The following is a 23,297-nucleotide window of genomic DNA, read 5'->3' on the forward strand; positions in this document are numbered from 1 at the left end:
CTTAGAGGAAACAAATATATGACAGCTCAGTTCTGTTTGCCATCAATGTGAAATCAAACAGCATGGAAAAACAGATGTAACCACTGAACAGAAACTGTGTCCTGTGAGGTTGCAGGCGTTGTGTGTCAGTGATGGCAAACAAATACACAGATGGACACAAACAAACAATGTTTTATATTAGATATGTACAGTATGCCACTCTTAATGTATGAATGTCATTGCATTAGACAACAAAATATCAATCCAAGTAGCATTTATTTTAAAGAGAAATAGCAAAGCACACTTTTCAAGCAAAACAGTTCACAAAACGTACTTCAGTTTTTTGATATAAATGATAAAACTGCAGATTTTGGGCATGGTCCTTGTGACTCTGTTCCTTCTCTCTTTTTTGTACAATCTGTTAAAACACAATCAGCTGTAAATGATCACGTATCAAAGCCGGGGCCATAAAGAACCCCTCAGACTGTGAAAGGATGTCCTAATTCTTTCCCTCTCTCTCTCTCTCTCTCTCTCTCTCTCGCCCTCTCTCTCGCCCTCTCTCTCTCTCTCTCTCTCTCTGCTGAGATAATGTTTTGATCAGGCCCTGTGAGTAATTACAACATCTGCCCTTCATTTGTTCTTAAGCAGCTGTTCTTTCTTAACTAAAACCTGCCCTGGAGAAAGTGACAGACTCATGAGGACGATTACAGCATTGCTGAGTCAAGGAAAATTACCCTGCCTGAAAAAAACCCACTGAATGGGTCATACGTAGTGTCGCCTGCCCAGACTTTTGACTATCAGCATAAAGTCTAGTCCACATTGCACCTTAGAAAGGAAGTCTGATGGAGATGCAAAGCCACCAATCAGTTTACTGTATTTTGAGTCATTTGAGGGAGGGTTTATATGAAACTGATGACACCACATTGATAGACCAGAATGGAAACTCAAATAGTTGCTCCAAAAGGATCACACGGGAGCTTGACGTGTTTCTACCAATTATTCCGGTACCCTAAGATCAGCCCCATTCTGCTACTCCCAAGCGCCATGTCCCATGAGACATCTCTGCATCAATTAAAGTGTGTTTTGTTACTGTGCAACTAATAGCGCTTTACACAAGCAATCTAAGAACCATAGGTTCTGGTCTCGAGGAAACCAGGAAGTAATTGTGTTTATGTTATCAATGGCGAGCACGAATCCAAGTTTGCATTTTCACTCTAAAATTAAATTTTTACTCCACTGACGGTGAGGTTTCGGGTTAGGTAGACCCCTAATAAATATAGTTTTTTCGGTGGGCTGGGGATTTCATCGCTACTTTTTGCAGATGATGTAGTCTTCATGTCATCATCTGTCCATGACCTTCAGCTCTCACTGGATCGCTTGGCAGTCGAGTGTGAAGCAGATGGGATGAGGATTAGCACCTCTAAATCTGAGGCCATGGTTCTCAGCAGGAAACCGATGGAGTGCGTACTCCGGGTAGGGAAGGAGGTATTGCCCCAAGTGAAGGAGTTCAAGTACCTCGGGGTCTTGTTCACGAGTGAGGGACAATGGAGCGGGAGGTTGGCCGGAGAATCGGGGCAGCGGGGGCGGTATTGCACTCGCTCTATCGCACCATTGTCACGAAAAGAGAGCTGAGCCGAAAGGCAAAGCTCTCGATCTACCGGTCAATTTTTGTTCCAACCCTCACCCATGGTCATGAAGGCTGGGTCATGAAAGAACTAGGTCACGAGTACAAGCGGCCGAAATGGGCTTCCTCAGAAGGGTGGCGGGCTTCTCCCTTAGAGATAGGGTGAGGAGCTCAGTCATCCGCGAGGAACTCGGAGTAGAGCTGCTGCTCCTTTGCGTTGAAAGGAGTTAGTTGAGGTGGTTTGGGCATCTGGTAAGGATGCCCCCTGGGCACCTCCCTAGGGAGGTGTTTCAGGCATGTCCAGCTGGGAGGAGGCCTCGGAGAAGACCCAGGACTAGGTGGATAGATTACATCTCCACACTGGCCTGGGAATGCCTCGGGGTCCCCCAGTCAGAGCTGGTTAATGTGGCTCGGGATAAGGAAGTTTGGGGCCCCCTGCTGGAGCTGCTGCCCCCACGACCCGAATTCGGATAAGCGGTTGAAGATGGATGGATGGATGGATTCCGTGATTCCATCCGCATTTTGCACATCGTGGAAATCCCAGGGCCCTAGTTAGGGCGTATGGGTAATAAATATGCATTCCTGTTGACTGTATTATATTATGTATACAACTCGCTTTTGGTGCCACTCTGTGGACATTTCACCCAGAAACTGGAGCTCACACGTGCCAATCCACTCAACAACAATTCCAGCTTCTGCCACTGGGAGCAGTGATTTGAATTTCGGTAAGCACAGACAACCTTTACAAACCTTTAACCTAGTGTCACCGAATCGCTGTCCAACAGTAACACACACAGCCTATTCACTCCTTCACAGAATGACCGATCTCAGCAGTGATGAATCATGAAAATACAATAACTATGTGACAATGTTTTACTTTAACACAATTCATACCAATGGTAACAGACAACTGTATGCAATCGTGCCAAAGGAGCCTAATATTTAATAGTTATTGCATAGATATTTGCTTCTTAATTGCCATTTTTAGAGCTGTTAATTTTCAACTTTTGGGCAGTAGGTGGATTGTAGCTGAGGTGATCTTGTCTCTCCAAATTGTTCCCTTTTTAGTTTTAACCTGTACTCCCTTAAACTGAATTAGGCATTCATATTAATCTCCCTGGAAGTAAAACTCGCCATGCAGAGCAGAGTAACATTAGTTAAAACATGAAACCACTGCAGAACATTTACCAAAAAAACAGTAAGGTTTCCAAGAAAAACTGAGAACAATTTAGATAAAAAGGCAGCATTTAGTATCTAACAAAAAACACAAAGGTACACAGAGACAATGTGTCCCATACTGTACACTCAAATAACCGAAAATGGCTCATTTTGAATGCTTTGTTCTGATGCAATGAAGATGAGTTTCTAATTAATGTATATTATAAAACAGGTAAGTCCAAAATGCTTTTTCATCTATAAACTGTGTATAACACTGCACAGTACCCATAGAGACCAACTACTAACCTTAATTTACATTGCAAGGTGCTTAAAACCACTTGCCACAACTAGACGAGATGCAACCCAACACTTTATTAACATTAGATATAATTAGATTACCATGTCATAAATCACCATGTCCTGTGAGAACACCGGACACCAACCTATCACGAATGTAAGAGGTGAAATATGACAAATAATTTCAAATATATCCTCTCAAACACAGCAGTACAATGCGTCTGTGATCGATACATTTTCTAATTTATTTTTCAATTACTCACTCGAGCAGGGACCAAACAGAGCGAAATATTAGCAATTAGCAAAAAAAATTTAATATTCCACTTTTCATGCTGTTGAAAGATGGCTGCAGCATAAGCCAAAAGCAAAAAATCATCACTCACTGGGCGAACAAGCCACACAGCGGGACGCTTTTGTTTCCCTGGACAGTTAATGCTTTGTGTTCTCACTAGAAAGAAAACTAGAGACGAAAAGCAGCAGACAGACTAATAAAATAAAATAGTGTTGTGCATTGGGAAGTCAATTCATTTTAGTGAATAGATTAGTTTAGACAGTTCATGTAAATAAACTATTTAAATTAAATGATTCCTCTATTCCTCTATTTACTAGAGCCCATGTGCAGTTCATTATTTTAAGCGAAATATTTGCTTAATTACAGCTGTTTATCACAATGTTTTCGACTCATATATATAAAACAGTGCAGTGTATAATTTCATTTGTTGTATTTAGAATAAATGTAAACGTTCAACTAAATGTTGTCACCCAATTGAGATAATCTATTAAAAAGCAACATAATCTTACTATATAACTAGGATGATATTTAAGCAATATCACACGAGCAAGAGTGCGATATGACCCTATATCAGCACCGCTGTGATTTGGCCGCAGGCCGAGTGCCGTAGGTAATTACAGCAGTGCTGATATAGGGCCATACAGCACGATTGCGAGTGTGATATTGTTTATATACAACAGTTCAATGAACAAGTACATTTTAAAAAATTAGGAAAAACTGAGTACGGTCATAAAAATGCATTTGTGCATGGAAATACTTTATTACGTGACGAATCAGAATCTGCCGTTGCTGGTTCAAAACAAATTATGCTTCCAAGCCTCCATTAGTAATTCAAAATGTTCACTTCAGAAACAGTATCATGGCTTGTGCTGTTTCTAACAAGTAATTGGATAAACAAGGATAGAGGGATGGATGTGTGTGTTTGTCTGTCTGTGTGTGTGTGTGTGTGTGTGTGTGTGTGTGTGTGTGTGTGTGTGTGTGTGTGTATGTGTGAGCGTGTATTTATCACTTTGTGGGGACCAAATGTCCCCATAAGGATAGTAAAACCCGAAATTTTTGACCTTGTGGGGACATTTTGTCGGTCCCCATGAGGAAAACAACTTATAAATCATACTAAATTATGTTTTTGAAAATGTAAAAATGCAGAATGTTTTCTGTGAGGGTTAGGTTTAGGGGTAGGGTTAGGTTTAGGGGATAGAATATAAAGTTTGTACTGTATAAAAACCATTATGTCTATGGAAAGTCCCCATAAAACATGGAAACACAACATGTGTGTGTGTGTGTGTGTGTGTGTGTGTGTGTGAAAGAGAGAGAGAGAGACATGGAGCATGTGTGATCACCTGTTGCCACACCCAATCAGAGATGCTGTCAGCTTTCTGAAGGTCAGTTTTCTCAGTGGAATATAGACATCCAAGCGGGGCATTCCTCTATATTTCGCAGTAGCCGGTGCCCAAATGTCATTCACTATAGAAACAGCGATGTCCTCCGCCATTTTAAACAGTGTGTATCCAACGTGGAAACTCACAGAGAGCGCTGTTCTATGTAAACGGATTCACTTTACGTCACCAACTGGCTCATATTACACACAAAAATGATCTTTTGCCACCACCTGCTGGCTAACAAGTGTAATTCCAAAAATAAAGACAGTAACTCCTAACACATCTGCACTACACTTACACTTTAGTTTAAAACAGTATTAACACAAGCGGAGTGATACACACACAATGAAGCGTCCGAGTGATGATGGTGTCACACCATCAGTGCTCATGGAATGTCTCTCGTCCAATCAGATACGAGGACCGGAACTAACTGTTGTATATTATAAATATAACTATATTTGTAGTTTATTAACTATAGTATTGGCTGACTGCATAACTATAAAACTTCAGATTGCAGAATTAAATAATGTCATCTAATAGATGTCTAATAGGTTTCATCCTTGAATAGCGATCAATATAAAGTTATTTTTTGTTAATAGCTTTTGTTGGAAAACGACTTTTTCAAAAGTGTAGTTTGACTATAGTTGAAATATTTAAGAGTAGCTTGGGAAACCACAGTTTCAAAGTAGCATCCCCAACACTGTGTGCAAGAAACAGACTGAAATTTAAATCATAATTCACTGAAAATCTTCCTCTTCATCAAATTCTGCCGATTCGCAGATTCAGCTGCAGTGAAGTCGTTAAGGCTTGTAAAGGACAAAGCGCAGTTTTCTCATGTTTCACGGGAGAAATCAGGTCACAGCTCGCTCTCGAGTGAGAAACGAGTTCCTCTTTATCGTCTTACACATCTGCTTGTCCTCTCAGATGATAATTGGAAGACGGATTAGTAACGCAGAGTCGCTATTAAAGACCTCCATTTACCTTCGACCACGACGACTGTTTCCCTGGACATTGATGACAAGGGCAACAAAGGACATGAAATCGATAAAATATCACTATTGGTAGTAAGAGGAAGGTGTTGGACAAAACATACAAAGCACATAAAACTTCAATTATAGTGCATATGACCGATGATAGATAAATAGTATATTTAAGAAGTGTTTTTTTACTGAAGTTAGCATCACTATTATTATTGTTCACACGGTAAATAGTCATACTAATCTCAAATTGTAAATAAAAAATAGTTTACTTTACTTAAGCTTAAGTTTTTACTTCTTTACATTCTTTAAAAAATTGGCTTCCAGTACAACAAACTCAAAATTATCAAGTACAAAATTGTGGTTATGTGGAATACCAATATCGAAGGTCAACTAACTAGATTTTACCATGCATACTTAGGTATAGAAATTTGAACAAACATAGAAACCACCCAGAGCACCCTAGCAACCGCATATCGATGCACTAAAAACTACTCATAACAACAAAACTGCAAATCCCTAGCAACCACCCAGAACACCCTAGCAACCGCATATCGATGCACTAAAAACTACTCATAACAATAAAACTGCAAATCCCTAGCAACCACCCAGAACACCCTAGCAACCGCATATCCATGCACTAAAAACTACTCATAACAATAAAACTGCAAATCCCTAGCAACCACCCAGAACACCCTTGCAACTGCATATCGATGCACTAAAAACTACTCATAACAATAAAACTGCAAATCCCTAGCAACCACCCAGAACACCCTAGAAACTGCATATCCATGCACTAAAAACTACTCATAACAATAAAACTGCAAATCCCTAGCAACCACACAGAACACCCTTGCAACTGCATATCGATGCACTAAAAACTACTCATAACAATAAAACTGCAAATCCCTAGCAACCACCCAGACCACCCTAGCAACCGCATATTGATGCACTAAAAACTACTCATAACAATAAAACTGCAAATCCCTAGCAACCACCCAGAACACCCTAGAAACTGCATATCCATGCACTAAAAACTACTCATAACAATAAAACTGCAAATCCCTAGCAACCACACAGAACACCCTAGAAACTGCATATCGATGCACTAAAAACTACTCATAACAATAAAACTGCAAATCCCTAGCAACCACCCAGAACACCACAGCAACCACCCAGAACAGCCCAGCAACCACAAACCAACACTTTAAAAACTACTCATATGAATGAAACACATATGAATGCTCTAGCATTCTCCACATATCAAAATCGAGTACTTACCTCAACAAGCACAAAGAAAAGTCAATTGATGTCATTTCATAATTACAACCAGTCAATCCAGCAGTATAGTAATCTATACCATCAGTGTACTGTATATATTTAAAAAAACACTATCTTTTGTCAACAGAATATGTTTCAGTGTATGAAAATAATGTATTTCTCACTGGATTTAAGTGTTGTTGTTTCTGTAGTAAATAGTGTTTATCGCAAGTGGAACGCGATAACCTTTCAATGGTTTTTGTTGTACATTAAGCCACAGTATGCAAACTATGTCAAAATTGGGGGGGGGGTTGCAATGAAAGTGAATGGTGACTGAGGCTGTCATTCTGCCTAACATCTCCTTTTCTGTTGCACAGACCCAAAGTCATACAGATTTGCAACAACATTAATAGTTTACAGGAGTTTCATAATTTTTGTCTTTTTGTACAAAAAATATTGTTATTTGAGATTAAACAATTGGTCTAATTGGCAGACCTCCTTCAGTACAACTATGTCGAACTATGGGTTTAGGGGCCATGAAATCATCCCTTAGGGACAAGTTCCGAATACTGTATCCAGTTTCTGGACCACTTACAGAATAATCCAAAAAACGTTGTGTTGGGAGATTTGTCGAAATACAATAATCCTTGGAAATACACCCAATGGCAGGACCGACAGTGTTGCCAGTTTCTGAGCTGTAAACTAATAAACAGTTACAGGGCCAGATGGTGGATGGTGTGCAACGCTTGCCTCATTGCAGGGCTGATGAATTCCACACCAAATCATGTCCAATGTATTCTTTATACATTTGTTTGTCAAGACAGACTGATCACACTGTGAATTCGGCAACAGTATGCTGAAAGTTCTTCAGCTGAAATCGGTCAATGCTTACCGAATTTCAAATCACTACCCCCAGTGGCCGAAGCTGGAAGTGTTATTGAATGCCAAAAAGTTGCATTTTAAGTTGTAAATAATGTAATACAGTCAACAGGAATGCATATTTTATAACATGAGAACATGAGAAATAGTGAATCTAAAACTCAAACACTGTTCTGTAGTAAATGTTGACTCACATCCAAGGGAAGAATATACCTCAATGTACCGTATTCTCCACTTTTGTAGCATTTCATATTTATTTACAGGCTTACTATGTTGGCTTGACAAAGCCAACACACTGTTATTTTACAGTCAAAATCCCTAAACCAAGAACAACATTTCTGATTGCAACTCCTCCTAGAGATTTCAAGCAACATTCACCAAACTTGGCACAGACCTTCAGGCTGTTCTGACACAGGGTTCTTTGACTTTTCTAACTGATCAGAATTACGGTTTTTGCTCAACGGGCGATCAAATATCTCGAGCTGTCAAAAAATTCAAAAATTCAAATGTAAACAAACCCACACAATAACCCCTTTCACACATGCAGCCTTTTTGAGCAAATTTACAGCATTTTCCACTGCTCTCTGTGATCGCTGTAGACATTGTAAACAGCAAACAAAAATGTGTCATGGGACTGCGGACATTGATGCTTTTCACTTGTCAATCATTTTGCTCGTTCTCTCGTTCTCGTATTTGAAGCGGATTATTAAGGCTATGATTCATAATGTTTGTCAGTTGAGGGCACTATTGTGGCACTGTTGAATTTGACAGCCATAGGAACAAAAAATCCTGCTCTTTTGCTCGGTATTGGTCTCAAAATTATCTTTGGAGGGCGGGGTTTTGGAATGAGGGGGCGTGGCTAATTAAATAATGACTAAGCCTGTGTCTCATTTCGAAAGCTGAATCCTCCGGAGATCACGTCATCACAGTCGCATACGTCATCAAGGCTATCTTGTATCAGAAAAGCGAGTAGGACACTCTGAATGCAACCTTCGAATGCGACCATCTTTCACAGGAATTTGGAGGATGCATGAGGTGTATCCTTCTTGGGCACTCACAACCCACAATTCTTTGCTTCAATGGAAATTAACATAATTTGTCTAAAACATTTTTGCCAATTTGCCTGAAAACATGATGTTCAAACACAAGTAAGGTTAATTCCCAAGTTGAAGTACCTCAGTAGAGTATGTAACATTCATCCATCCATCCATCTTCAACCGCTTATCCGAAGTCGGGTCTCGGGGCAGCAGCTCCAGCAAGGGGCCCCAAACTTCCCTATCCCGAGCCACATTAACCAGCTCTGACTGGGGGACCCCAAGGAGTTCCCAGGCCAGAGTGGAGATGTAATCTCTCCACCTAATCCTGGGTCTTCCCCGAGGCCTCCTCCCAGCTGGACATGCCTGAAACACCTCCCTAGGGAGGTACCCAGGGGGCATTCTTACGAGATGCCCAAACCACCTCAACTGGCTCCTTTCGACGCAAAGGAGCAGCGGCTCTACTCCGAGCTCCTCACGGATGACTGAGCTCCTCACCCTATCTCTAAGGGAGAAGCCCGCCACCCTTCTGAGGAAGCCCATTTCGGCCACTTGTACTCGCGACCTAGTTCTTTCCGTCATGACCCAGCCTACATGACCATAGGTGAGGGTAGGAATGAAAATTGACACGTATAATTATATTAATATATAATTAAAATAAAGTATTAGACTAAAAGTAAACCTGTAAAATCTATTTTCTTCTCTATCTACATCATAATATCTCCCCTAAAAACAAGACACAGCTCAAGTCACGTGAAGCCTTCAGAATGCTAAAATCACTTACAGCACCTTTAATGAGAAGTTGTATCATTACCTATATATTCCATATTTATGTTATGTGTGAACAGCACTTGTACACTTTTTCACTGGCCTTTTCTGCATATCGCGGCTCCAATATGTGGTCCATTCTGCATAAAACAGTGGCTCATTTCAGCTTACCACAGCCCATTCGGGCCATTTCGTGGCCGACCCACCGGCCCTCTCAGTTCTCCCGATGGCCAGTCCACCCCCTGATCGGCCCCAAAGTGCGTCGGCCCACCGGGAAAATGCCCGGTATGCCATATTAACAGTCCAGCTCTGGTAACAACCGATAACACCCTGACATCACGTTATTTTATAGGTAAGCTCCACTCACATTTTCTTCTGAAAAATGCCAAAATCATGTTTCAGGAGCGCAATGGAAATCCCATGTTCTATGATATGTCTCCTTTGAACAGGTAGGCACAAATTTACATCTCTTTAGACTGTGGTCACGTCGCATCATTTTGATCGATATCTTATCTGACAAGCGATAGCCTTCGTCTGCAATGAAGCTTGACAGAATGGACATCAGCTTTCAACCTCAGACAGTTCATCACATAACCTGATGTGACCTGACATAAACAAGATCTTCTGTGTACGGGCCACTGCTTATCATGAGGTATCTCAGTCTGTGTTCTTCATCATAACCTCTGTTTGGGTCAGCTATAATATCAGAGTTGGCTCTAAATAGGGTTGTCTTTAGCAAAGACTGTCTTCATGCATATATCATCTTAATGTGAGCTGGAACTAAATTGGTAGAAGGAAGGAACAGTACGAAAGAACCAGAAACCTGCTGAACTGTCAATTTATGCAGATAGATCATAGGGTGTATTAAGCTCAAGTATGATCAAAATGAAAAGAGATGCTTATCTTCGCAAACACCACTAATAATAACTGACTAATTAAATAGGATTATATTTATTTATTTTATTTTTATATAGAATGCCTGTTAATATCATGGTGATTCAGGGGTTTTATTTCTGAATAATTTTAAAACATACTTCAAATTTCAGGGTTTGGAAAGCAGAAGTAAATTATGGCAGGGTAAACTTTTATAGAGGTGAAAGACAGACAACATCAAACATTGCTTAAATGCTAAATAAAATAGTGATTTTATTATATTACATTCACTCCCTCAACAGCTATATTTTAAACAGCATCACAGCAGTGACAACTAGTTATTTTTAATCAATGCCAATTAATATAATTCCAAACTACATTAAATAATGTAAAAATGGAAACGATACATTTCCAAATTTTCAAAAGCTAAATTTACTATGCTTAATTAAGGCCGGAATGGGTCATTTGCATGTTTGTTTTGTTTTTTGTGATTTCAAATGTGCTGTTTATTAAGGATGCACCAAAAATGACACCAATATTAACAAAAATCTTTATGCCGATACTGATATTTCGCTTTCAGATCATTGTTTTGCTCAGGAATTATGCTTTAAAAATGTACAAAGTAGTACATTTAAAAATATATATATATATATATATTATTGTATTATTATTATTCTAAAAATAAATATTCCTATTGAACATATTGGATCAGTTGAACACATGACAGGCCAATATTAGCATAAAGCAGGCAAGCCACAATGAAAGATAAAAAAAGTTACAATTATAAAAAAAAAAAAAAGAGTAAAAACTAAATATCAAAAGGTTATTTTGTCCTTCTAAAGCACTTTTGTTTTTGCAGTAGAGGGCGCTGCTAGTTCACTCAGGGCTGACTAAATCACTGAAATGTCTACTACTATAGGGCAGTGGTGCATCAGTGTTTAAGGCTCTGGGTTACTGACCAGAAGGTCAGGGGTTCAAGACACCACTGTTGGGCCCTTGAGCAAGGCCCTTGAACCTATCTGCTCCATCATGGCTGACCCTGCACTCTGACCCCGGCTTAGCTGGGATATGTGAAAAATAAATAATTTCACCAGATATTTATACAGTATATGCAGAAATGTATGTATAATGTGTGACAATTTATTTATTATTTACATTTTAAAATGCAGCATTTTAAGGTTTATCGTGCAAGACCAACTTGCGATTTTAAACTTAATCAATCGTGCAGCCTTAATGGATACCATACCGATGTTTAAGAAGTCAAAGTGAGTCGAAGCATTATGTATTGGTTCACCAATCATGTATAGGTATGTCCTTATTCAGGACTGGATCCATTCAAAAAATAAATACAGCTTTTTGGCCATCAATGGTAAAACATGCATTTGGAGTTGGTGTAGTTATGGCATCTACCAGCAGGGGTTCACTGGGCCATGCTAACCAGCCAAACCACAACACATTATTACCAACCCAAAAGAGTTCAACAGTCTGGTTCTGGAAGTAAAAATCCCATTTATTTTCTCCACAGGCAAATAAAGTTTTAACGATAACATGGTTGATTTGGTTCATGGCTTAGAACTCTTTTATGAAGGATATGAAGAAATCCCTATGAAAAAAAAAGAATGGGAAAAATACTTCTGGAACCAGGATGGCTGAAAAAGAGGGCAGACACTGATGTGTGCTATTCCAATCCATAACTATAGTTCCTGGAAGATCTTTCATCTCCTTGTATTTTGGACTGATGAAGGCTTGTGTTCTCCTGTGGGACTATGTGAGTTCTTTGTCTTCCTGGTTTTTGACAATCATTGATAGTGTCTGGATGGTCTACCTTTCAAAAGGCACTACATCTGCTAAAAGTAGTAGGGATGAGATTGATTACAATAATCCTGCACTATATGCCAAAACAGGGATGTCATTTCGCAATCGCATTTTGAGAGCAATACAACGCCTTGAATGAAAATCGCAGTAATGAAAAAATCCACATTTAAAGGGATAGTTCACCCAAAACCTTGTGAACCTGCAGCAAACATTTGGCTCCAGTTCAAACAAATAAGGCTGGGCATAGAAATGCATCTCCTCTTCATCTTCAAACACTTCAGACATGTTTTATAAGTTCTGTTCTCTGGTTTGTGTGCAGCTGTGTTGTGTTCTGATGTTACGATCGCTGTAACATAAAAAACAGATAAACATAAAAAATGAGTTTTGGCTTGAACACCCCATTTTGCAAGCGGGAGCAGCATAACTGCTACTCTCATGCACACTCATGAACCTACACAGGAGAGCAACGGTCGGTGAAGATTTTCACAATATAATACATTAGAGTTTAGTTTGTTTCTCACCGAACCTCATCATATACCTTCAGAACAAAGAACGAGTTCTGATTTATACTTCTGCATCCTTTATGAAGCTTGAAGAGGTGGTCACCATTAACTGCCATTGTATGACATCACTGAACCTTTTTTCTTTGAACTTTTATGAACAGTTTCTCCCTTTGTATCAAGAAAAAGAAAGGAAGTCATATGGTGTTATAACAACACAGGGATGAGTAAACAATGACTCAATTTACATGTTTTGGGTGAACTATCCCTTTAAGCCAAAACGTCAATTTTTATGTAGTTTCTGCATATGGCCTTTTGTAGGGAATTACGTTTTCCCTTATACACACAGCAAATAACCTAAAATATTGATGTTGCATAAAAAAACAGTTCATGGATAAATGGATATAACTACCCACCTGCATACTGTTGATGCAAAAATGATCTGCCATTTTCTCAGCTTCGTGATCACATGAAAATCAAATCTGGAAATGCTTTAGTCTCTGAATCATCAGATGATCATTTGTGTGTCTGTCATGTTGGGTTAGTTCTCAAGAAACTCGATTCTTTTCTGAAAAGTGCTGTCTAGACCAGTCCTTCTATTTGGTTGGTAAAATTGTGTTTTGCTTTCATCATTCACCTGAAATCAAATGAACAATATATATTGTGTCTGAGACTATGGGTACAGTTGAGCATCCTTATCTCGATTTATTTTAGGTTCATGGAGTTTGTGTCTAAACAAAGATTTGTCTATGAATTCAAATGTTCATGAATCAGAAGAACCGGTCATGTGCTTCAATCCAGAACATGTATATTCACAAAAAGTCTTAATTGAAACTTCACTAAAGCGTCATTATTACAGCGCAGAAGATGCATGAATAACATGACAGCATGCTAATAAATAAATCAATAAACTATCAATCGTTTGACTGATGTCTTTCCTCCAAGACTTGTATATTAACTCCAAATCAATACCAGAATGTAGATTCTCTTTTAAATCCTCCCTCATGTGGTACCCGTCCTATAGGTTCACCTGACATGACCCTCCAGCATGACAATGCCACCAGCCATACTGCTCGTTCTTGTGCCTGGTTTCCTGCAAGACAGGAATGTCAGTGTTCTGCCATGGCCAGCGAAGAGCCCGGATCTCAATCCCATTGAGCAATTCTGGGACCTGTTGTATCGGAGGGTGAGGGCTAGGGCCATTCCCCCTAGAAATGTCCGGGAACTTGCAAGTTTCTTGGTGGAAGAGTGAGGTATCTCCATTAAATAAATATAGGTCTCTAAAATGCACTGGCCATAATTATTGGCACTCTTTTATTCAATACTTTTTGAAACCTCACGTTGCCAAGATGACAGCTCGGAGTCTCCTCTTGTAATGTCTAATGAGATTGGAGAACACCAGGGCTTTCTGGCAGAGGAAGACAGGTTTAGATTTTATCTGTTGGTATATGATAGAGTCCATGATGCCATGTATCTGAACAAGATGTCCAGGACCTCTGGCGGAAAAACAGCCCACAACATTAAAGATCCAGCACCACATTTAACCATGGGCATAGGGTACTTCATCCATGTTCACCAAATCCATCTCTGGTGTTTTTTTTTTTATCTGACCAGGATGCTGATTCCTATTCAGCATCCTGAGGGTGTGGTAAATTAATTTCGAGTAAATTATGACATAATTTTCATTTTGGGTGAACTTCATCATTAATTTCAGCATTTTGCCCAGCCCTGGTGTTCCCCTCCCTCTCTTTAATGTACAATAAAAGCTACGAGAACAAGGGACTTTGACATCTCATGTAGAAAGCAGATGTTCTGCTGTAATCATCACAGTGGTCGTGGTGATGAACGCAAGTCTTGGGTTCGGCTTCAGTTCTGAGCGCAAGAGTTCCCTTCAGGGACAGCTTTGAACGTGCCGATGAAAGCCGTATGCTCTGAGATATAAGGGGAAAGAACTTCAGTGCAAAATGAGTACCCCAAAGGAGAGGAATTGCTGGATGTGTGTGCCTGAGAGAAAGACATGGGGTGTTAATATGCATCAGAGATGGATTCTTAATGCTGGAGGAAATAAGACACTCTTGGAAACTTAGAGAAGCTGCATTCTTGGGGTTTGAAGGTCTTATTGTGTTGAAGCATGACAAAACACACACACAAAAAAAAGTGTCCATCTCCACCATATACATATAAACCACACACACACACACACACCCCACACAAAAAGATCCCCCATTTAGCCTTAAAAGACTGTAGGGGCAAGTGCTGTTAGCGAGCACCTATGAAGGCCGGAACGGTACACAAGGGGGTGGGTGGCCGGCACCACGCCCTACCGCCTTTGTCTCCCCAGTGGCGATGTTTTACACACCGCACCAGGTACTAATTTTTTAGGCTGAGTCAACCTAGGGGAGGCCCGGGACCGGTTCAGATAATCGTCACTGGTGTTGGCCATGAGCGGGAATCGAACTCGGGTCGCCAGGTTTTTGTCAAAACAAGCACAATCCACCACTGGATTCTCAATCTTATCCAAACCCCCTTGAAATTAGCTAAATCAATTTACTCTGCAGATCTTCACGGTTAAGGGTGAAATGGGTTCTCCATTGCACTGGTCAAGTGGTGTGGATGCATGAGATATTGTTTGCTTTCTTGTCTTGTTTTATCTACATGTATTTTTTTAGCAGGGCTGTCTGCACAGGATGAAAGCTTGTATCCCCCTCAGATGAGCCCAGAGCAGAACGTCAGTTTCAATATCTGGTTCAGCAGTTGCTGTCAGACTGATGAAGCACACAGATCACTGCGCATGAGGTCAAAGGTCAGGAAACGCTGAGTGACAGGATGCTCAGTCTGGGGTCATGCTGTGTGTCAGAGTGAAGACAGGACACACACACTCCTAGCCGGGACGCTTGATTTAGCTTTATTCAATTCCAATTTTATTATAAATGAAATAAACCCAAATTAAATGGAATTTTAAAAGTAAACGGTGTTTAAAGTTTTTACCAGCAGTATCGAGTGTTCAAGAGCCCCATTTTAAGGCCTCCATTCATGTGACTGGGACCTGTTGCAGGCAGCAAGTCGGCAAGTCGGCACATCTCGAGCATTCCAAATCAGTCAATTACGAAGTTCCATGATGCTTAGCATGCTGCCTTAGAAGTCAGCTGTCTATGAAAGTAGTACCCTGCAATGCAGCTCACTAGATTTTGGAACAGAGCTATTCTGTCTCTCCCCTACCCTGTTGGGCTATTAAACGTAACAATGCAAATGGCTCCAGTTCAAAATCCATCTTTCGAGTCCACCATATAAGGATAAATATCTCCTGAAAAAACATGCAGTCACTGTGCAAAATGTAAAAAAATGGACAAATGTTAATTTGCATCCTAGTCAACGGACTAGAGTAATCCAAGAATACCAATCTGTGCTTGTAATTTAGTGCTTCTAAAATTAAATCTGTTATCAACGGAGCAGCTCTGCACATCTGTAACTGCAAGTGGCAGCACATTTAGTACTACATTTATAAAGACACACCTAGGCAATGTCAATTACCCCACTTGCACTTACCCCCCGTAAGTGCAAGTTGCTTAACAAGCTTATAAACGGGGCGGCTGTGGCTCAGGTGGTAGAGCGGGTCGGTCACTAATCACAGGCTTGGTGGTTTGATTCCCGGCCCACATGACTCCACATGCCGAAGTGTCCTTGGGCAAGACACTGAACCCCAAGTTACTCCCAAGGGCAGGCTAGTGCCTTGCATGGCAGCTCTGCCGTCATTGGTGTATGAGTGAATGGGACACCATTCTAAGGTTAGGTAACAACCGCTAAGGTTAAAAAAGGTGCTATATAAGTGCAGTCCATTTACATAAAAGATCTTGAGAAGGCTAGTTGAAAGACTAATTAGATTTGACTTTTTCTGAAAATCGTCTATATTATATTCTGCTCTCTAGTTATGGCTCCGGTCTAGAGAAGTCTAAGGGATTTTTTCACAGGTTTTATCATCATCGAGGAGCAAATCGGAAGTCCAGTCACTTAGAGAAGCAATAGCACACCTCAAGAAGCCACATGATTTCAGGTATTATTCATGTCTATAGTTCAAATGGTGTGTAATCTAGAAACAACAGGAGGGTTCATCAGTTCATGATAGACAGGTATATTGGCAGTAATGGCTATGAGCTGCTTTAGAGGATTGAATGGGTTTCCACAGCAGCAAACAGAATGTTAATGGCTTAGTTTAATGTGCCAATAGCCAGCTAATGAATGAATCTTCAACTAACGAAACACCACTAAGGATAACCCATAAATATAACCAAGAACTACCACTCACAAAAGTCACACATGATAAATATAGCTTTGTGCCGCAGCATTGCATGAATCGATAAATAGAGATATAGAAATATTTGATTTGAATATTTCCATAAAATTTGTTTGAATTCCCCTTTGATATCTGAAGTAATTCAAGCATTGCAATATATACTGTACAAACAATTGAATCAATATTCCACTATATTTCCATAAAATGATTTTTATACACATCTTACTCAATTTTCGTTGATTGGTGAGCTTAATTGTGTCTGGTTCTTCACACAAAGATATCAAAAGTTGTCAGAAGGCTTGAAATATAGCACATTAGCAACCTGGTCTCACAGAATGAACGTTACTGTGAAGTGTAGTACCCCTCAAAAAACACTGTAAAATTTAAAAGAGAGGGGAAAAGGCCAACACGGAGTGCCAGTGGTAGAGGGAGAGGGGAGAGAGAGAGAGAAAAAACCAAAACATTTACTCGCCGGTTCTCCGATATGCCGTAGCTTGGTCCTTGGCCACTCCTCCACCCTCTAGTGGACGACAGCGCGCCGCCCCTGGTGGACAGAACGCCCCGCCGCATTCTCGGGGAACAGAAGGGGTCTCCCCCACCCCTGGCAGTGGTTCTCCCGCTCCAGGCGGTCAGCAGTAAGCCCCTCCCCGCTTGCGGTCGGCGGTCTCAGACCCCGGCACTTTTCAGCGGCTGGTAGGGGTCCTGACTGCTCCAGGTGGTCGGCAAGGAGCCCCTTCTCCCCTCCACTCTCAAGCAACCATTTAATGCTTGCTGCATTTGTAGAGAGATTGACAGGCAGGAATTTGTCCAATAGTTGTTGCAAGCCTCTTGTAATCTACCAATTGGTGTGCAAGAAGGCGGGACTTACAAAGAGGGTTTAAAGCTGCTCCGCTAAGGGTGGATGGTAGCGGCGAGAACTCCACTATGGCATATCCCTCCTCCTTCCAGGGTCTTCGGCACCAGTGTAAAGGAGTTCAATGGAAAGGAGGAGGCAAGAACCGGCTTGACAATATAAATAATAGTTAAATGAAGAAATAAACTAAAAGACACAAACATAAACACACACACATGACTGTCAGCTGCCCGTAAACGATCTCTCTCTCTGTCGCACCACCATCCGCAGTCTGCCTTTAGCCCTCTCGGAGGCTTGACTAGCCTGATAAGGTACCGGGTGTGTAGAATCCCAACACGGCCCCGCCCTCCGTCCTGTCACAGTATGGTTTTCTGTATAATTAACGGTAAAAATATATATATATTATGTTTACCATACTTTTTATGGTAAACTGTTAAAATTATGGTTAAACAATTTATAAATCGGGAGTTCCCAGAATTCCCTGCATTGCCAATCACATTAAATTATTTTTTATGGGAATAGTTATGTAGTGTGACCATATGTCCTCTTTTTCCCGGATATGTCCTCTTTTTAGGACCTTAAAAAAGCGTCCGAATGGGATTTCTAAATATTTGCGAAAATGTCCGGTATTCGGCTTTAGTTGCATTATGATGTGGTTAAATACGTCTTTGTGTGTGCGTGCGCATATTTGCATTGCTTTAACCCCTCTTGTTAAGTCCCGCCTTCTCGCAAACCAATTGGTCGATTATAAGAGGCTTGCAGCAACTATTGGCCAAATTCCTGCCTGTCAATCTCTCTACAAATGCAGGAAGCATTAAACGGTTGCTTTCAGAATCTCAGTGACCCCCTATTGTTCCTTTTCAAAGCCCTGTTGGGAAACCAGCTCGATTGCAGACTGAACGATGCTTTTAACAGCCCGTCCCCACAGACTTAGACTCATCTGCTCAAGTACTTCACCATAACCGGCGAGAGAAGGAGAGGGGAAGAGATAAAGGAGAGGGAAATTATAAGAAAAACAGAAAAAGGCAAATAAAAAGAGGATAGAGAGAGGACAGGGGATAAAAGCAAAGGGAATGGAGAGGAAAAGGACAACGGAAATGAGGAAAAGAACAGCGAAAAGAACAAAAGGAAGATGTGAGGAAAAAAGGAATGGAACAAATATGAAAATTAAATGGGAACTAAAAGTACACTTTAAAAAGGAAAGGTGTTAGTCAATGCTAAGTGCTAAGACAGAAGAACATTTAGGTCGACAATCAGAGGAAGAGGGTTCGATATTTTTGGTAGAATCAAAAGCAGACCTGTGAAAGACAAGAGAGAAGAAATAGAGTGATAAAAGAGAATAAAAGATGAGAGGTGGAGAGGAAGAGTGTGACTGACACCCATATAATAGACCAAAAATATGTATTTATAGACGGGGAGCTCAAAGAGTTTAAAGATGTATAAAAATAAAATAGATTTTTGATAGATAGATAAATAGAATTTTGCTTTTCAGGCTAATTTGTCTCCTATAATGAAGCTCTATATTTACAGAACAAATCGCAAGCTTAACAAACCAAGCAAAATACATTTATAAACATGAACAATTATATGCAAGGTAATACAAGAGGGTTGTAGAGAATGAGAGGATACAAACATTTTAAGTAAAACAAAAAGGAAATCGGGAATGGGAAAAGAAAGAGGAGGAGAATACACCTCCCTAAAGCGGCAGATACACTAGGAGAGGTGATTACTGCTTTTGGAAAAGGTCATGAGGCATCAGTGTATTACTCCCTGCTAATTCAGAGTCTGGGGGACGGAGCTTTGTCTTCTCAAGAGATCATGGGAGAAAGGTTTAAACTTGGTTTTGGAGGAGGGTGTGTGGGCTAGGATTAAAAAAATGTCAAGTCTGCATCTAGAGATGCATGGGTGTGCCTTATGCGATTCAAGATTATATATAGATTCTATTGGACCCCCTCTGGATTGTATAGGCTTGGTCTTAAGACACACCCACCTGCTGGCGATGCCAGTCGGAGGATGGAGACACAACCCATGTTCTTATGGTGGTGTGTTGAGATCCAGGGGTTTCCGATGAAGGTTCAGAGTTTTATGTGTGACGAGATTTAGCTTTGCCCCAGACTCTGTGTTTTGGATGATGGGGAGGTCATCGATGTGGGGAATAAAAAAGAAGAATTGGGTCCTGACCAGTGTGATGATTGCCAGATTGTTTTGAGGGGATGGAAGATGGCTGGAGTGTCCCCATTTCAGGAGTGGTGCAAAGAGATGGGGAGGGTGGCGGTGTACGAGGAAATGAGATTTAGTAGACTGGATAATTTGGATTTGTTTGTTGGGAAATGGGGCAAGTGGTTGGTGTTCTTGGAGGGCTTAGAGGTTGCGGAGAGAGTGATTATTATTTTTTATTTTATTTTGTGTGTATGTGCTCATGTGACCATTGTAGTGTTTGTTGGGGGTCAGATGGGGTTGGGGGATTTAGAGAGGTAGTGGTGGGGATTAAATGTTGATTCCATGTATATATATATATATATATATATATATATATATATATATATATTTTGTTTTGATAAAGTTGCATGTGCCCGTGTCCAAGAGAGCAAAATCTCATCTTCCCTTCTTCATGCTATTCAGCCTCTGTGCTCCATCCAATTCACTTTCCAAAACTCAATATTCATCCAGTTCAGCGTTCTCTCATAGACTTGGTAAGTTCAAACCAGTCTGGCCATTCTCTGTTGACCTCTCATCAACAAGGCATTTCAGTCCACAGAACTGCCGCTCACTGAAATGGTGCATGTTAGGTAAAGAGTTGTGCAATTCTCATGCTCATATTTTGCCATTTACTTTTAATTGGGGCGGCTGTGGCTCAGGAGGTAGAGCGGGTTGTCCACTAATCATAGGGTTGAAGGTTCGATTACCGGCCCACATTACTCCACATGCCGAAGTGTCCTTGGGCAAGACACTGAGCCACAAGTTGCTCCCAATGGCAGGCTAGCACCTTACATGGCAGCTCTGCCGTCATTGTTGTGTGAGTGAATGGGTGAATGAGTCACAGAGTAAAATGCTTTGAAAGATGCTCAAGGTTAAATAAAATGCTATATAAGTGCAGACCATTTATCATTAATCCAAATGAATTGCTTAACCCAACTCATTTTATTTGATTTCCTTAAAAGGCATAGTCTAGGTTTAGTGCAAGTTAAGATCCATCAACAGCATTTGTGGCATAATGTTGATAACCCCCAAAATAATTCTGACTCATCCCTCATTTTCTTTACATTTCTGCCTTAAAACCCTGCAAAAAAATTGGCCCCTTTCACTTTCCTTGTAAGTGCCTCACAGTATCCTTGATTTTTCAAGAAAACGAGGGATCAGCTGGAATCTATATTGCGGTAATCATAATCGATTGAGCTCAAGTTGTTTTGAACCCAGAATGTTCATAAAGGAACTAAAATGGTTTAAATATTACTCGCAATTAAATGTTTTAAGCCACACCAGACCTGTATACAAAATAAATCAAGCATGCAAATAACGAATGTTGTGAACATTGTCTCTAATAGCAAACATCTCAGGGGTCTCTAACTAAAAGGACACCTTCTCTGCAAACCCTTTATAATTCTAACGAATGCAACTTTTAATATGGTGCATCCCTCAGAGCTCTTCTTCACACCCTGGTTGATATTCATACACACTGTATTACAAGAGAAGGGTTCTCCATCATTCTAACCGTGAAAATCAATTTCACCTGATCAAAATCAGAGGTCAGTTTTTAGATGCATATCTCATGCATCGACCTCGGTTTGTGTCATTATCGTACATCTACACTGCAATACCACACTTCCCCCCTCGGTCTGACAGCACAGCAAGTTATACACTGTCAGACTGAATGTTAATATGCAATAATAAAGAAGTTTGACACAAGCTTAATTGCGCAGACTCTGGTCAACCGCTCCTTGTAGTGCTTAACATCTATAACAACAGATTACCCTGAAAAACCGAACGCAAGGATTCTTACAAGGCAGATAAAGATATGATAAGGTGTCTTGTTTGACAAAAACCGGACAATAGCTTACATTTACGGTTTTCTGCTTACATGCAAGTTTGGGAAAATGTATTCCACTACAGATTGCATGCTGCAAAATGTAATTTGTATCATATTTGTCATTCTGTTAGATTACTCAAGGTCAGTAACACTTTGGATCACTTCAGCTTCAGATCTGATGTGGATATTCTTGGAAATGAGTTTTAAATTATATATATATATATATATATATATATATATATATATATATATATATATATATATATATATATATATATATATATATATATATATATATATATATAGTTACATGTTTTCTAATTGAATAAGACTACATATTAAAAAGTACCACACACACACACACACACACACACACACACACACACACACACACACACACACACACACACACACACACACACACACACCCCAAAACAGGAAACTGTAGGACACTGTATTTTAAAGATAATTTGGTAAAAATCCAAATAACGTTACAGATCTTTATTGTAAAGGGTTTAAACAATGTTTTCCATACTTGTTAAATGAACCATAAACAATTAATGAACATGCACCTGTGGAACGGTCGTTAAGCCACTAACAGCTTACAGGCGGTAGGCAATTAAGGTCACGGTTATAAAAACTTAGGACACAAAATTGAACTTTCTACTGACTCTGAAAAACTCCAAAAGAAAGATGCCCAGGGTTCCTGCTCATCTGCGTGAACGTGCCTTATGCATGCTGCATGGAGGCATGAGGACTGCAGATGTGGCCAGGGCAATACATTGCAATGTCTGTACTGTGAGACGCCTAATACAGCACTTTAGGGAGACAAAAAGGACAGCTGATTGTCCTCGCAGTTGCAGACCAGACGTGTCACACCTGCGGGACAGGTAGAGTATGCCAACAACAACAACAACTGTTACACCAGGAATGCACAATCCCTCCATCAGTGCTCCGACTGTCCGCAATAGGTTGAAAGAGGCTGGACTGAGGGCTTGTAGGCCTGTTGTAAGGCAGTTCCTTACCAGACATCGCCGGCAACAATGTCACCTATGGGCACAACCCCACCGTCACTGGACCAGACAGGACTGGCAAAAAGTACTCTTCACTGACGAGTCATGGATTTGTCTCACCAGGGGTGATGGTCGGACTTTAACCGTTAATCGTAGGATGAATGAGCGGGAGCGATTTGGAGGTGGAGGGTCCGTCATGGTCTGGGGCAGTGTGTCACAGTATCATCGGACTGAGCTTGTCGTCATTGCAGGCAATTTCAACACAGTGCATTACAGGG

The 23,297-nt window shown here is 40.5% G+C and overlaps 1 protein-coding gene across 1 annotated transcript in view; it reads right to left on the bottom strand.

Moving 5' to 3' along the window:
• The window catches only part of LOC127633707 (disintegrin and metalloproteinase domain-containing protein 12), a 120,385-nt gene that overhangs the window by 65,904 nt on the left and 31,184 nt on the right, over positions 1 to 23,297 (bottom strand). The gene's annotated exons all lie outside the window — the stretch shown is intronic.

The sequence above is a fragment of the Xyrauchen texanus genome, chromosome 40, assembly GCF_025860055.1.
Source record: "Xyrauchen texanus isolate HMW12.3.18 chromosome 40, RBS_HiC_50CHRs, whole genome shotgun sequence".
In the NCBI taxonomy this organism is placed as follows: domain Eukaryota; kingdom Metazoa; phylum Chordata; class Actinopteri; order Cypriniformes; family Catostomidae; genus Xyrauchen; species Xyrauchen texanus.